The following is a 12,890-nucleotide window of genomic DNA, read 5'->3' as shown; positions in this document are numbered from 1 at the left end:
CGATACACACAGATCTTTAAAAAAAGAAAAGGAGTACTTGTGGCACCTTAGAGACTAACCAACTTATTTGAGCATAAGCTTTCGTGAGCTACAGCTCACTTCATCAGATGAAGTGAGCTGTAGCTCACGAAAGCTTATGCTCAAATAAATTGGTTAGTCTCTAAGGTGCCACAAGTACTCCTTTTCTTTTTGCGAATACAGACTAACACGGCTGTTACTCTGAAACCTGACACAGATCTTTGTGTGTTCTGTCAGTTTGTTGTTTTTCCATACCCTCTTGTTCAGTCTAGACATTGTACCCAGTTTGCAAATTAATTCCAATTCAGCAGTCTCCTACTGACAGCTATTCCTACCTACATGCCTCCAGCTTTTATCCAGACCACACCACACGATCCATTGTCTACAGCCAAGCTCTACGATACAACCGCATTTGCCTCAACCCCTCAGACAGAGACAAACGCCTACAAGATCTCTATCAAGCATTCTTACAACTACAATACCCACCTGCTGAAGTGAAGAAACAGATTGACAGAGCCAGAAGAGTACCCCAAAGTCACCTACTACAGGACAGGCCCAACAAAGAAAATAACAGAACACCACTAGCCATCACCTTAAGCCCCCAAGTAAAACCTCTCCAACGCATCATCAAGGATCTACAACCTATCCTGAAGGACGACCCATCACTCTCACGGATCTTGGGAGACAGGCCAGTCCTTGCCTACAGACAGCCCCCCAACCTGAAGCAAATACTCACCAGCAACCACATACCACACAACAGAACCACTAACCCAGGAACCTATCCTTGCAACAAAGCCCGTTGCCAACTGCGCCCACATATCTATTCAGGGGACACCATCATAGGGCCTAATCACATCAGCCACACTGTCAGAGGCTCTTTCACCTGCACATCTACCAATGTGGTATATGCCATCATGTGCCAGCAATGCCCCTCTGCCATGTACATTGGTCAAACTGGACAGTCTCTACGTAAAAGAATAAATGGACACAAATCAGACATCAAGAATTATAACATTCAAAAACCAATTGGAGAACACTTCAATCTCTTTGGTCACTCGATTACAGACCTAAAAGTTGCAATTCTTCAACAAAAAAACTTCAAAAACAGACTCCAACGAGAGACTGCTGAATTGGAATTAATTTGCAAATTGGATACAATTAACTTAGGCTTGAATAGAGACTGAGAGTGGATGGGTCATTACACATAGTAAAACTATTTCCCCTTGTTTATTCCGCCCCCCAACCCGCCACTGTTCCTCAGACGTCCTTGTCAATTGCTGGAAATGGCCCTCCTTGATTATCACTACAAAAGGCACTCCCCCCCGCCCCCCCCGCTGGTAATAGCTCACCTTAAGTGATCACTCTCGTTACAGTGTGTATGATAACACCCATTGTTTCATGTTTTCTATGTATATAAATCTCCCCATTGTATTTTCCACTGAATGCATCCGATGAAGTGAGCTGTAGCTCACGAAAGCTTATGCTCAAATAAATTTGTTAGTCTCTAAGCTGCCACAAGTACTCCTTTTCTCTTTGTACAGTTCCCTAGTGCACGTTAACAGTACTGTTTTGAACAGCACTATGTTAAAGTGAATTAGGGAACCTTTAGGGCTCACCAGTAGGGTCTACATGCACCAATTAATGTGCAATATGTGAGTGCGCTTTAGAAATCACACCCCTGTAGTCCACATTACTGCTCCGTGTGGACAAGTCCGTAGAGGCAAGTGACCATTTCTGATTTTTTTCCAGTGTTTATTGCATAAATACCAATTTTATTTTTTGTATCAGTGTTTATCAGTTAAAACCTAAAATCAGAAGCCCTAGTTATACAGTACACACAATGGAAATTTGAATTACTGAACAATTATTGAGGGTATGTGATAAATGAAGGGGAGGAGCGTAGTTCCCTTTTATGGACACCCAGCCAGCCAGTAGCTATAAAATCCCTCTTAGTAGCTGTTCTCTAATTGTTCTACCTGTAAAGGGTTAAAAAGTCTCACTGCTGTGCATAGGTAAAAGGAAGGGAGTGGGCACCTGGCCAAAAGAGACAATGGGAAGGCTAGAACTTTTTAAAAAAGACTCCCCTTTTGTCTGTCTGTTGTGGTTCTCCCAGGAAGAGGGAATAGGGCAGCAACTATGCTGTAAGAAGCTTGGGACCAGGTATGAAAAATCATCAGTATCATACCTAGAAACTACTCATTTGAAACCCCAGATATGTAAGTAGATCAGGAAATGTCTAGGAAGATGCGATTAGGTTTATCTCTTTCTATTTCTTTACGGCTTGTGGACTCCTCTCTGCTAACCCCAGATGCTTTGTTTTGCTTGTAACCTTTAAGCTAGACCTCACGAAAGCTATTCTTGATGCTTAATCCCTGTAGTTGGTTGTTTTTTAAATCTAGCAAATGCCTAAATTCCCAGATGTATTTTCTTTCTTTCTTTTATTAATATAATTTACCTTTTTTAAGAACAGAATTGTATTTTTGTGTCTTAAGAGGTTTGTGCACATGTTGTGTAATTAGCTGGAGGCAACAGCTGATTTTTTCTTTCTTTCTCAGCTCGTCCCTGGAGGGGTGGGGGGCTGGGGGTGAAAGGGCTTGAGGGGACCCCACAGGAAGGAATTTCCAAGTGCACCTTCCTAGGTTCTCAAAGGGGTTCTGCTTTTGCATGGTGGTAGCATCTACCCATGCAAGGTCAGAGAGAAGCTGTAACCTTGGGAGTTTAATACAAGCTTGGAGTGGCCAGTATTAATTTTTAGAATCCTTGTGGGCCCCCACCTTCCGCACTCGAGGTGCCAGAGTGGGGAATCAGCCTTGACAGGGTATCTGAACAGTTATACTTTCTAACATTATTACAGCTAATTTCCTAGTGAGCTTTTAAGTGGACGTTAGTCACATACTTTCTTTATATGTCGTTGATTATTAATAAATTCAACCCAAGCAGTGCCTAGCAAAATGGAGTCCTGGTCCATAACTAAGGTTCCTAGGTACTACAATAACGCAAATAATAAATAATAATAATCTAGTAGCTGGAGGGAATTAGATGACACAAACACACGGGACCTCATTGTTCTGAATTTGTGTACCTGAAGAAAGGAAGAGTGGGATCTCTAAGCACTAAGGAGATTAAAGATAATTAGGTATGACCCAACACCTAAACAAATATTTTGCCTCATTTTTTAATAAGGGTAGTGAGAAGCTTAGGGTTAGAGGCTGGGTAGCTAATGGGTATGAGGATATGGAAGTAGAAATTACTGCAGAAAACGTGGAAGCCAAACAGCTTAATGGAACTAAATTGGGGGCCACAGGTAATCTCCATCCAAGAATATTAAAGGAACTGGCATATGAGATTGGAAGCCCAATAGCAAGGATTTTTAATGAATCTGTAAACTCGGGTGATACGCTGTGACTGGAGAATTGCTAATATAGAACCTATTTTTTAAAAAGGGAGAAAAGTGATCCAGGCAACTGCAGGTCTGTTAGTTTGACCTCAATTGTATGCAAGGTCGTGGAACAAATTTTGAAAGAGAAAGTAATTAAGGACATAGAGGTAAATGGTAATTGGGATAAAATACAATATGGTTTTACAAAAGGTAGATCATGCCAGATCAACCTAGTCTCCTTCTTTGAGAAGATAACTGATCTTTTTAGACATAATGAGTAGATCTAATCTACCTAGATTTCAATAAGGCATTTGATACAATTCCACATGGGAAATTATTAGTTAAATTGGAGAAGATGGGGATTAATATGAGAACTGAAAGGCGGATAAGAAACTGGTTAAAGGGGAGATTACAACTGGGTCATACAGAAAGGTGAACTGTCAGGCTGGCTGGAGCTTGTTAGCGGAGTTCCTCAGGGATCGGTCTTGTGACCAATGTTATTTAAAATTTTCATTCATGCCCTTGGCACAAAAAGTGTGCTAATAAATTTTGCAGATGACACAAAGTTGGAAAGTAGTTCCAATCTGAGGAGGACCGGAATAGTATACAAGAAGAGCTGGAGAACCTTGAGAACTGGAGTAATAGAAATGGGATGAAATGTAATAGTGCAAACTGCAAGGTCATGCACTTAGGGACTAACAACAAGATTTTTTTCTATAAACTGGGGACTTATCAGTTGGAAGTGACAGAAGAGGAGACAGACTAAGGTGTATTGGTTGATCACAGGATGACTGAGCTGCCAATGTGATGTGGCCATGAAAAAGGCTAACGCAGTCCTAAGATGTATCAGGTGAGGTATTTTCAGTAGAGACAGGAAAGTGTTAGTACTGTTATACAAGGCACTGGTGAGACCTCATCTGCAGTACTGTGTGCAGTTCTGGTCTGTCATGGTTAAGAAAGATCATTTCAAACTGGAACAGGTGCAGAGATGATGCTGAAGCTGAAGTACTCAGTGCTTTTTTTGCCTCGGTCTTCACAGACAAGGTCAGCTCCCAGACTGCTGCACTGGGCAACACAATATGGGGAGGAGGTGAGCAGCTCTCAGTGGTGAAAGAACACATTAAGGGCTATTTAGAAAAGCTGGACACGCACAAGTCCATGGGGTCGGATGCAATGCATCCAAGAGTACTGAGGGAATTGGCTGATGTGATTGCAGAGCCATTGGCCATTATCGTTGAAAATTCATGGTGATCGCGGGAGGTCCCAGATGACTGGAAAAAGGCAAATATAGTGCCCATATTTTAAAAAGGGAAAAAAGAGAACCCGGGGAACTACAGACTGGTCAGCCTCAGAGCAGGTCCTCAAGGAATCCATTTTGAAGCACTTGGAGGAGAGGAAGGTGATCAGGAACAGTCAACATAAATTCACCAAGGGCAAGCCATGCCTGACCAACTTGATTGCCTTCTATGATGAGATAACTGTCACTGTGCATATGGGGAAAGTGGTGGATGTGATATACCTTGACTTTAGCAAAGCTGTTGATACGGTCTCCCACAGTATTCTTGCCAGCAAGTTAAAAAAGTATGGATTGGATGAATGGATGATAAGGTTGATAGAAAGCTGGCAGGTGAGGCCACACCTGAAGTATTGCGTTCAGTTTTGGTCCCCCCACTACAGAAGGGATGTGGACAAATTGGAGAGAGTCCAGTGGAGGGCAACAAAGATGATTAGGGGGCTGGGGCAAATGATTTACGAGGAGAGGTTGAGGGGACTTGGGTTATTTAATCTACAGAACAGAAGAGTGAGGGGAGATTTGATAGCAGCCTTCAACTACCTGAAGGGGGATTTCAAAGAGGATGGCGCTAGGCTGTTCTCAGTGGTGACAGATGACAGAACAAGAAGCAATGGTCTCAAGTTGCAGTGAGGGAGGTCTAGTTTTGATATTAGGAAACACTATTTCACTAGGAGGGTGGTGAAGCACTGGAATGGGTTACCTAGGAAGGTGGTGGAATCTCCATCTTTAGAGGTTTTTAAGGCCTGGCTTGACAAAGCCCTGTCTGGGATCATTTAGTGGGTGTTGGTCCTGCTTTGAGCAGGGGATTGGATTAGATGACCTCCTGAGGTCTCTTCCAACCCTAATATTCTATGATTCTATGATGCGAGGAATGGAAAACCTACCTGATGAGAGAAGACGCAAAGAGCTTGGCTTGTTTAGCTTAACCCAGTGGTTCTCAACCTATTTATCATTGTGGGCTGCATATGCGGCCCATAATGTGCTACCTGGGCTGCACAGTGAGAACCGCAGAGCTTCCCTCAACCCTTCCCACGGACCCCTATGCCCAGCGCCCCAGCCCCCATCCAGAGACCCCTCCACAGAATGGGGCCAGGAGCAGAGCCCTGGGTGCGGGGCCAGGCAACCCCGACCCCAGACCCTGCCACGCAGGGCCGAGCAACCCCAACCCTGACCCCAGATCCTGCTGTGCTGGGCAGCCAGGACCCTGGATCCTGCCGCACCAGGTGGCAGGGCAGCTGGAACTGGGTAGCCTTTAGCACACAGCTGGGCCACAGCTGAGTACTAATTGGGCTGCATGCGGCCTGCAGGCCACGAGTTGAGAACCACTGGCCTAACCAAAAGAAGGCTGAGGGGAGATATGATTGCTCTCTATAAATACATCAGAGGGCTAAATACCAGGGAGAAAGAGGAGTTATTAAGTTAAATGCTAATGAGGACACAAGAACAAATGGATATAACCTGGCCATCAACAAGTTTAGGCTTGAAATTAGACAAACGTTTCTAACCATCAGAGAGGTGAAGTTCTGAAACAGCCTTCCAAGGGGAGCAGTGGAGGCAATAAATCTAACTGGCTTCAAGACTCGATAAGTTTATGGAGGGGATGACATGATGGAACTGCCTGCAGTGGCATCTGTTAGCTGCAAATATCTCCAACAGCTGGTGATGGGACATTAGATGGGTAGGGATATGTGTTACTACAGAGAATTGTTTCCCAAGTCTTGCCTACATGCCTAGGGTCTAACTCATTGCCATATTTGGGGTCATGAAGGAATTTTCCCCCCAGGTCAGATTGGCAGAGACCCTGGGGGGTTTTCACCACCTTCTGCAGCCAAACTTTTCCTGTCACGCCCCCTCTTGCCAGTAATGGAATTTGTCTGTGCCTCCCACTCCATTACTACACAGCCACAGCTTCCTTAGCAGAGGAGCTTGGGCTGACAGCAGAGCTGGGGACAGAACTGGGACTAGAGGCGGCGCTGGCCTGGGGGCAGAGTGGAGCTGGATGGTGCTCGCCCCCTGCCCCCCGTGGGGGCTGGCCTGGGCCCCACTGCATGCCTCTCCGAATGTTCCTCCGTGTCCTCCTAGGGAGGCATGCCCCATGATTTGGGGACCACTGATCTGCAGCGTGGGGGACTTACAGGTTTAAACTAGTGTAAATGGTGGATTCTCTGGAACTTTCAGTCTTTAAATCATGATCTGAGGACTTCAGTAACTCAAGCAGAGGTTAGGGGTCTATTACAGAAGTGGGTAAGCAAGGTTCTGTGGCCTGCAGTGTGCAGAAGGTCAGATTAGATGATCATGATGGTCCCTTCTGACCTGAGAGTTTATGAGTCTATGATGTATGCTGTTCCCCCCCCCCCACTATTATGATCTTGGGAGTTATTACCACTATATTTTAAACAAAGAGATACTTAGTCTTAAATTACTGACAGTACCAGCAAAGGAATACATTATAATACTTTGGTTGATAAAAGATAACCCATCAATAACAACGTGGCTTAAAAATCATTAGAAATACAAGAAATGGAATTTTTCCATTCTGTGGGATGCTTGGTGTGCACACAGCTCCCTTTATGGCAGTTCCACTTCTGCCCAGCCCACGGAGGGTAAATGCTGGTCTTTACTGGTGAAGAGTGCCTTGCACAGGCCCTTTGTACCCAGATGAATTTCATTCTCAAGACAGTGTTTTACTAGTATTTTCCTTTTAATTGTAAAACATTGTTGATGTATTTTTGCAATACAATTTAAATAAATTCAAAATGTATTTGTGTATTTTGTTAGTGGTAGGGTTGTAAACATTTTATTTCCTGTTTGTTTTGAAGCCTTCAAGCAGCTTTCGGAGCAATATGATGAATTTACAGGTGTGAAGGAAAGAATTTCAAATCCGAAAGATACCTTTGAGCATCTGCCACCAAGCACCACATTGCCACTGAAGTCCAGAGCTGTGTGTGAAGATCCCCAGGTAGATTTATTATCATAGTGAATTAAGGCAGTAAGAAACTTGTTTTTAATCTTTAGTGCCAAACACACTTTCTTTTTCAATACCCATTTCTTGTTATCTTTATTTTATTTACATAATCCAGGTAAATTGCCACAGGAAGTCACTCAGCCCAATAATTTAACAAGATTCAAAAAAGAGAGTGGATATTTCTATAGATTTAAAGAAAATCCACAATTATCATAATTATAACTAAGGCTGTGAGTTTGTCACAGAAGTCATGGATTCCGTGAGTTCTGCAGCAGCCGGTGCAGCTGGCTCCGGGGCTGCCCGAGCATCTCAGGCAGCCCCTAGGCCAGTCTCACTGGACGCTGCTGGGGCATTCTTGGGATACTGTGACTCCTTCCCCCAGCAGCAGCAAGAGCAATTTGGGTGTGGGAGGGGGCTCAGGGTTGGGGCTCAGGAGGGAGTGCGGGCTTTGGGCAACGCTTACCTTGTGGGAGCTCCCCAGAAGTGGCAACATGTCCCTCCCTCAGCTTCTGGCTCCATGTGCTGCCTTCAACTGCAGGCACTGCCCCTGCAGCTCCCATTGGCTGCAGTTCTTGGCCAGTGGGAGCTGCGGAGCTGGTAGCGCATGGAGCTAGAGCTTAGGGAGGGATATGTCGCTGCTTCTGAGAAGCTGGGTAGGGATCCTGCCAGCTCTGCCAACCCCCGCCCCCAGCTCCAGTGGGGGCGCCAGTGTGCTCCCACCCGAGGACCCACGGCGCCCCCCCAGACCGCCCTCTCTGAGCACTCATGCCCCCTGCCCAAGCATGTGCAGCCCCTGCGCATCTGCGGCGCCCCCCGGATAGCCCTCTCTGAGGACTCACGCCCCCTCCCCCCGAGCATCTGCAGCCCCTACGCACCCACGGAGCCCCTGGGCCACCCCCCCCCCAGCACCCACGGGCCCCCAGCACCCACTGCACTCCCAAGATTTAGTCACGGGTATATAGTACAAGTCATGGACAGGTCATGGGTCGTGAATTTTTGTTTTCTGCCCGTGACCTGTCCATGACTTTTATTAAAAATACCTGTGACTAAAATGTAGCCTTAATTATAACAGAAATTTTGAAAGGGATATTAAATGTCAGGCTTCAGGGTTTAAGACAATTTAACTCTTAGAGATCAGGATGAGACCTAATGTGTGGGGCAGATTATTTCACATTTGCCTGTCAGTTTCAGGGTAACTGCATCTGTATTCCCCCTTCCAAGGTTACTAAGGGTACCTGCTTCTGGATCCCAGTTGTCTTGGGTGCAGACCTGTGTGTCACTCACTTCTGACTAGGACTTTAAAGTTACACAGTTCCCTGCCTTACACTGTGATAGGTCCAGGAAGGCAGTCTGCCTAAGCCGGTCAACATCTGCACTTTGTATTTGTAGTTACAAGTTACCACATGGCTCTTTCTAAACAAGCCTATTTATTCTTAAGAAACAAGCGTTACAGAGAAAACATTAAAAACAATAGAAGTTGCTACATGCATGCTAGGGCTCTGATAGGTTTCAGTGATGAGTCCCCATTTACAATTACATTTTGAGACCTATCAATTAGTCAGTTTTTAATCCATTTAATGTGTGCCATGTTCATTTTAAATCATTCTATTTTTTTAATCAAAATGTCATGCTGTACCAAGTCAAGCACTTTAGAGAGACCTAAGTATATTATGTGAACACGGTTACCCTTATCAACCAAACTTGTAATCTAATCAAAAAAAGATATCAAATTAGTTTAACAGGATCTGTTTTCCATAAACTCCTGTTGCTTGGCATTAATTATATTAATATATTCATTATATTACCCTCCTTTAGTTCTTTGTTAATTGAGTCCTGTATCATTTACTCCATTATCTTGCCTGGGATTGATATCAGGCTGATAGGCCTAAAATTACCCAGATCATCCCATTTGCCCTTTAAAAAATTGGCACATATTAGCTTTCTTTCAGTCATAGAATCATAGAATCATAGAATATCAGGGTTGAAAGGGACCTCAGGAGGTCATCTAGTCCAAAGCAGGACCAATCCCCAACTAAATCATCCCAGCCAGGGCTTTGTCAAGCCTGACCTTAAAAATATATAAGGAAGGAGATTCCACCACCTCCCTAGGTAACGCATTCCAGTACTTCACCACCCTCCTAGTGAAAAAGTTTTTCCTAATATCCAACCTAAACCTCCCCCACTGCAACTTGAGACCATTACTCCTTGTTCTGTCATCAGCTACCACTGAGAACAGTCTAGATCCATCCTCTTCAGAACCCCCTTTCAGGTAGTTGAAAGCAGCTATCAAATCCCCCCACATTCTTTTCTTCTGCAGACTAAACAATCCCAGTTCCCTCAGCCTCTCCTCATAAGTCACGTGTTCCAGTCCCCTAATCATTTTTGTTGCCCTCCGCTGGACGTTTTCCAATTTTTCCACATCCTTCTTGTAGTGTGGGGCCCAAAACTGGACACAGTACTCCAGATGAGGCCTCACCAATGTTGAATAGAGGGGAACGATCACTTCCCTCGATCTGCTGGCAATGCCCCTACGTACACATCCCAAAATGCCATTGGCCTTCTTGGCAACAAGGGCACACTGTTGACTCATATCCAGCTTCTCGTCCACTGTAACCCCTAGATCCTTTTCTGCAGAACTGCTGCCGAGCCATTCGGTCCCTAGTCTGTAGCAGTGCATGGGATTCTTCCGTCCTAAGTGCAGGACTCTGCACTTGTCCTTGTTGAACCTCATCAGATTTCTTTTGGCCCAATCCTCTAATTTGTCTAGGTCCCTCTGTATCCTAACCCTACCCTCCAATCTATCTACCTCTCCTCCCAGTTTAGTGTCATCTGCAAACTTGCTGAGGGTGCAATCCACACCATCCTCCAGATCATTTATGAAGATATTGAACAAAACCGGCCCGAGGACCGACCCTTGGGTCACTCCACTTGATACCAGCTGCCAACTAGACATGGAGCCATTGATCACTACCCGTTGAGCCCGACAATCTAGCCAACTTTCTATCCACCTTATAGTCCATTCATCCAGCCCATACTTCTTTAACTTGCTGGCAAGAATACTGTGGGAGACAGTGTGAAAAGCTTTGCTAAAGTCAAGGAACAACACATCCACTGCTTTCCCCTCATCCACAGAGCCAGTTATCTCGTCATAGAAGGCAATTAGATTAGTCAGGCATGACTTGCCCTTGATGAATCCATGTGACTGTTCCTGATCACTTTCCTCTCCTCTAAATGCTTCAGAATTGATTCCTTGAGGACCTGCTCCATGATTTTTCCAGGGACTGAGGTGAGGCTGACTGTCCTGTAGTTCCCAGGATCCTCCTTCTTCCCTTTTTTAAAGATGGGCACTACATTAGCCTTTTTCCAGTCATCCGGGACTTCCCCCGATCACCATGAGTTTTCAAAGATAATGTCCAATGGCTCTGCAATCACATCCGCCAACTCCTTTAGCACTCTCGGATGCAGCGCATCCGGCCCCATGGACTTGTGCTCGTCCAGCTTTTCTAAATAGTCCCGAAGCACTTCTTTCTCCACAGGGGGCTGGTCACCTCCTCCCCATGCAGTGCTGCCCAGTGCAGTAGTCTGGGAGCTGACCTTGTTCGTGAAGACTGAGGCAAAAAAAGCATAGAGTACATTAGCTTTTTCCACATCCTCTGTCACTAGGTTGCCTCCCTCATTCAGGAAGGGGTCCACACTTTCCTTGACTTTCTTCTTGTTGCTAACATACCTGAAGAAACCCTTCTTGTTACTCTTAACATCTCTTGCTAGCTGCAAGTCATCTGGAACTTCCCCAGTGCTCCAAGACTTATTGAAAATCAGCATTAACTGGTCAACATTCTCCTCAGCCAGCTCTTTTAAAATTCTTGGGTGCAAGTTATTTGGACCTGCTAATTTTAAAATGTCTAGATTTATAGCTTCTGTTTAACATTCTCCAGAGATACTAGTAGATTGGAAAGAATTTTATCATCAGAGACTATATCATCTATTTTTTCCGCAAATACAGAACAGAAATATTAATTGAACACTTCTGCCTTTTCTGCATTATTATTGATGTCTTTTTTGATTTATTGATAACTCTTACATTTGTCTACACTTCCCCTTAGAGAAGGTACATACAATCCCACCCCACAATAATAAAAAATCTTAATAGAATAAGATCTTTCAAGGATATTGCAGGAAATTGCCATATCTGTCACACTGCCTACTTTGGGGTTCTTACCTCTGAAGCATCTGTTACTGGCCACTACAGAGTCAGTTAGGTGTATTATGAGTTTTACTTCACTGTTTTCCAAAACATAAGGTATTGGCCATTCATAGAGCTAGGACTTGGACTTCCTGGACCAATGGTCAGCTCTGTTATAGCAAATTCTATGTCTCTTATAAAGAAAGTTTAAATTATTTAAATTTGTACCTCTTTCCTCTTCCCTGCTTTCCTCCCCTCCCCCCACCCCCGAAATGTGTAATTTAGAGACTCATGATTTTGACTCTAGTCCATGTGCTCACTGTCTCAGTGTATTTCATGGCAAGTTATTCTTTATTGCTCCAGTGAGATTGCTGGGGGTTAAAATAGGTAAATTTTTCATAATACTAAACTCTAAATCATATCTTAACACAATTAAGGAATTTTTATTATTACTTTCTTTGCTAAAAATAAATTTCACCCACATCATTTCCTGTACTCATCTCTTCCAATTTGTGAACTCTTTATAGCAGGGATTATGTTTTATAATTCTGAATAGCACCATGCAAATTTATTAATAGGAGGGTGCCTATCCTGACTCCTGTCTGGTGTTAAAGAAATCTCTGTGGACCCACTTTCCCTCTTGCTTCTGCACAGCATGATGGAAAAAATATTAAGTGAAGAACTAGGGAAGAGAGCAACGGAAAGAGGTGAAAGAGGATGATGACAAAGGAAGACAATGGGGATAGTATTTTCTCTCTCACTCCTAATAGCTGATATTTATTGCACTTGTATTTATTATTGTACAGCACCATAGGTATAGCCCTGAGGTATAAAGGAGAGATTGTATTGGCAGTGACAGGCAGGTAGTTCAGCTGAGTGAGAAAATACATCTGATGAGGTAAGGGACAAAGTAGCTCTTGTGCTGAACATCAGCATCAAGAGTTCTGTTTTCCTTTTGTTGACGAGGGTGCCGTAGGGCACATTGGGCCCAAACAAGTAAGTGAGGGCTGGCGCTGCCTGTCAGAGTATCAAGAAATGCCCTTTAGAAGGC

This window comes from Chelonia mydas, chromosome 1 (genome assembly GCF_015237465.2).
Source record: "Chelonia mydas isolate rCheMyd1 chromosome 1, rCheMyd1.pri.v2, whole genome shotgun sequence".
Classification (NCBI taxonomy): Eukaryota; Metazoa; Chordata; order Testudines; family Cheloniidae; genus Chelonia; species Chelonia mydas.
The sequence above is the reverse complement of the archived record's forward strand: the minus strand, read 5'-3'. Positions refer to the sequence as shown.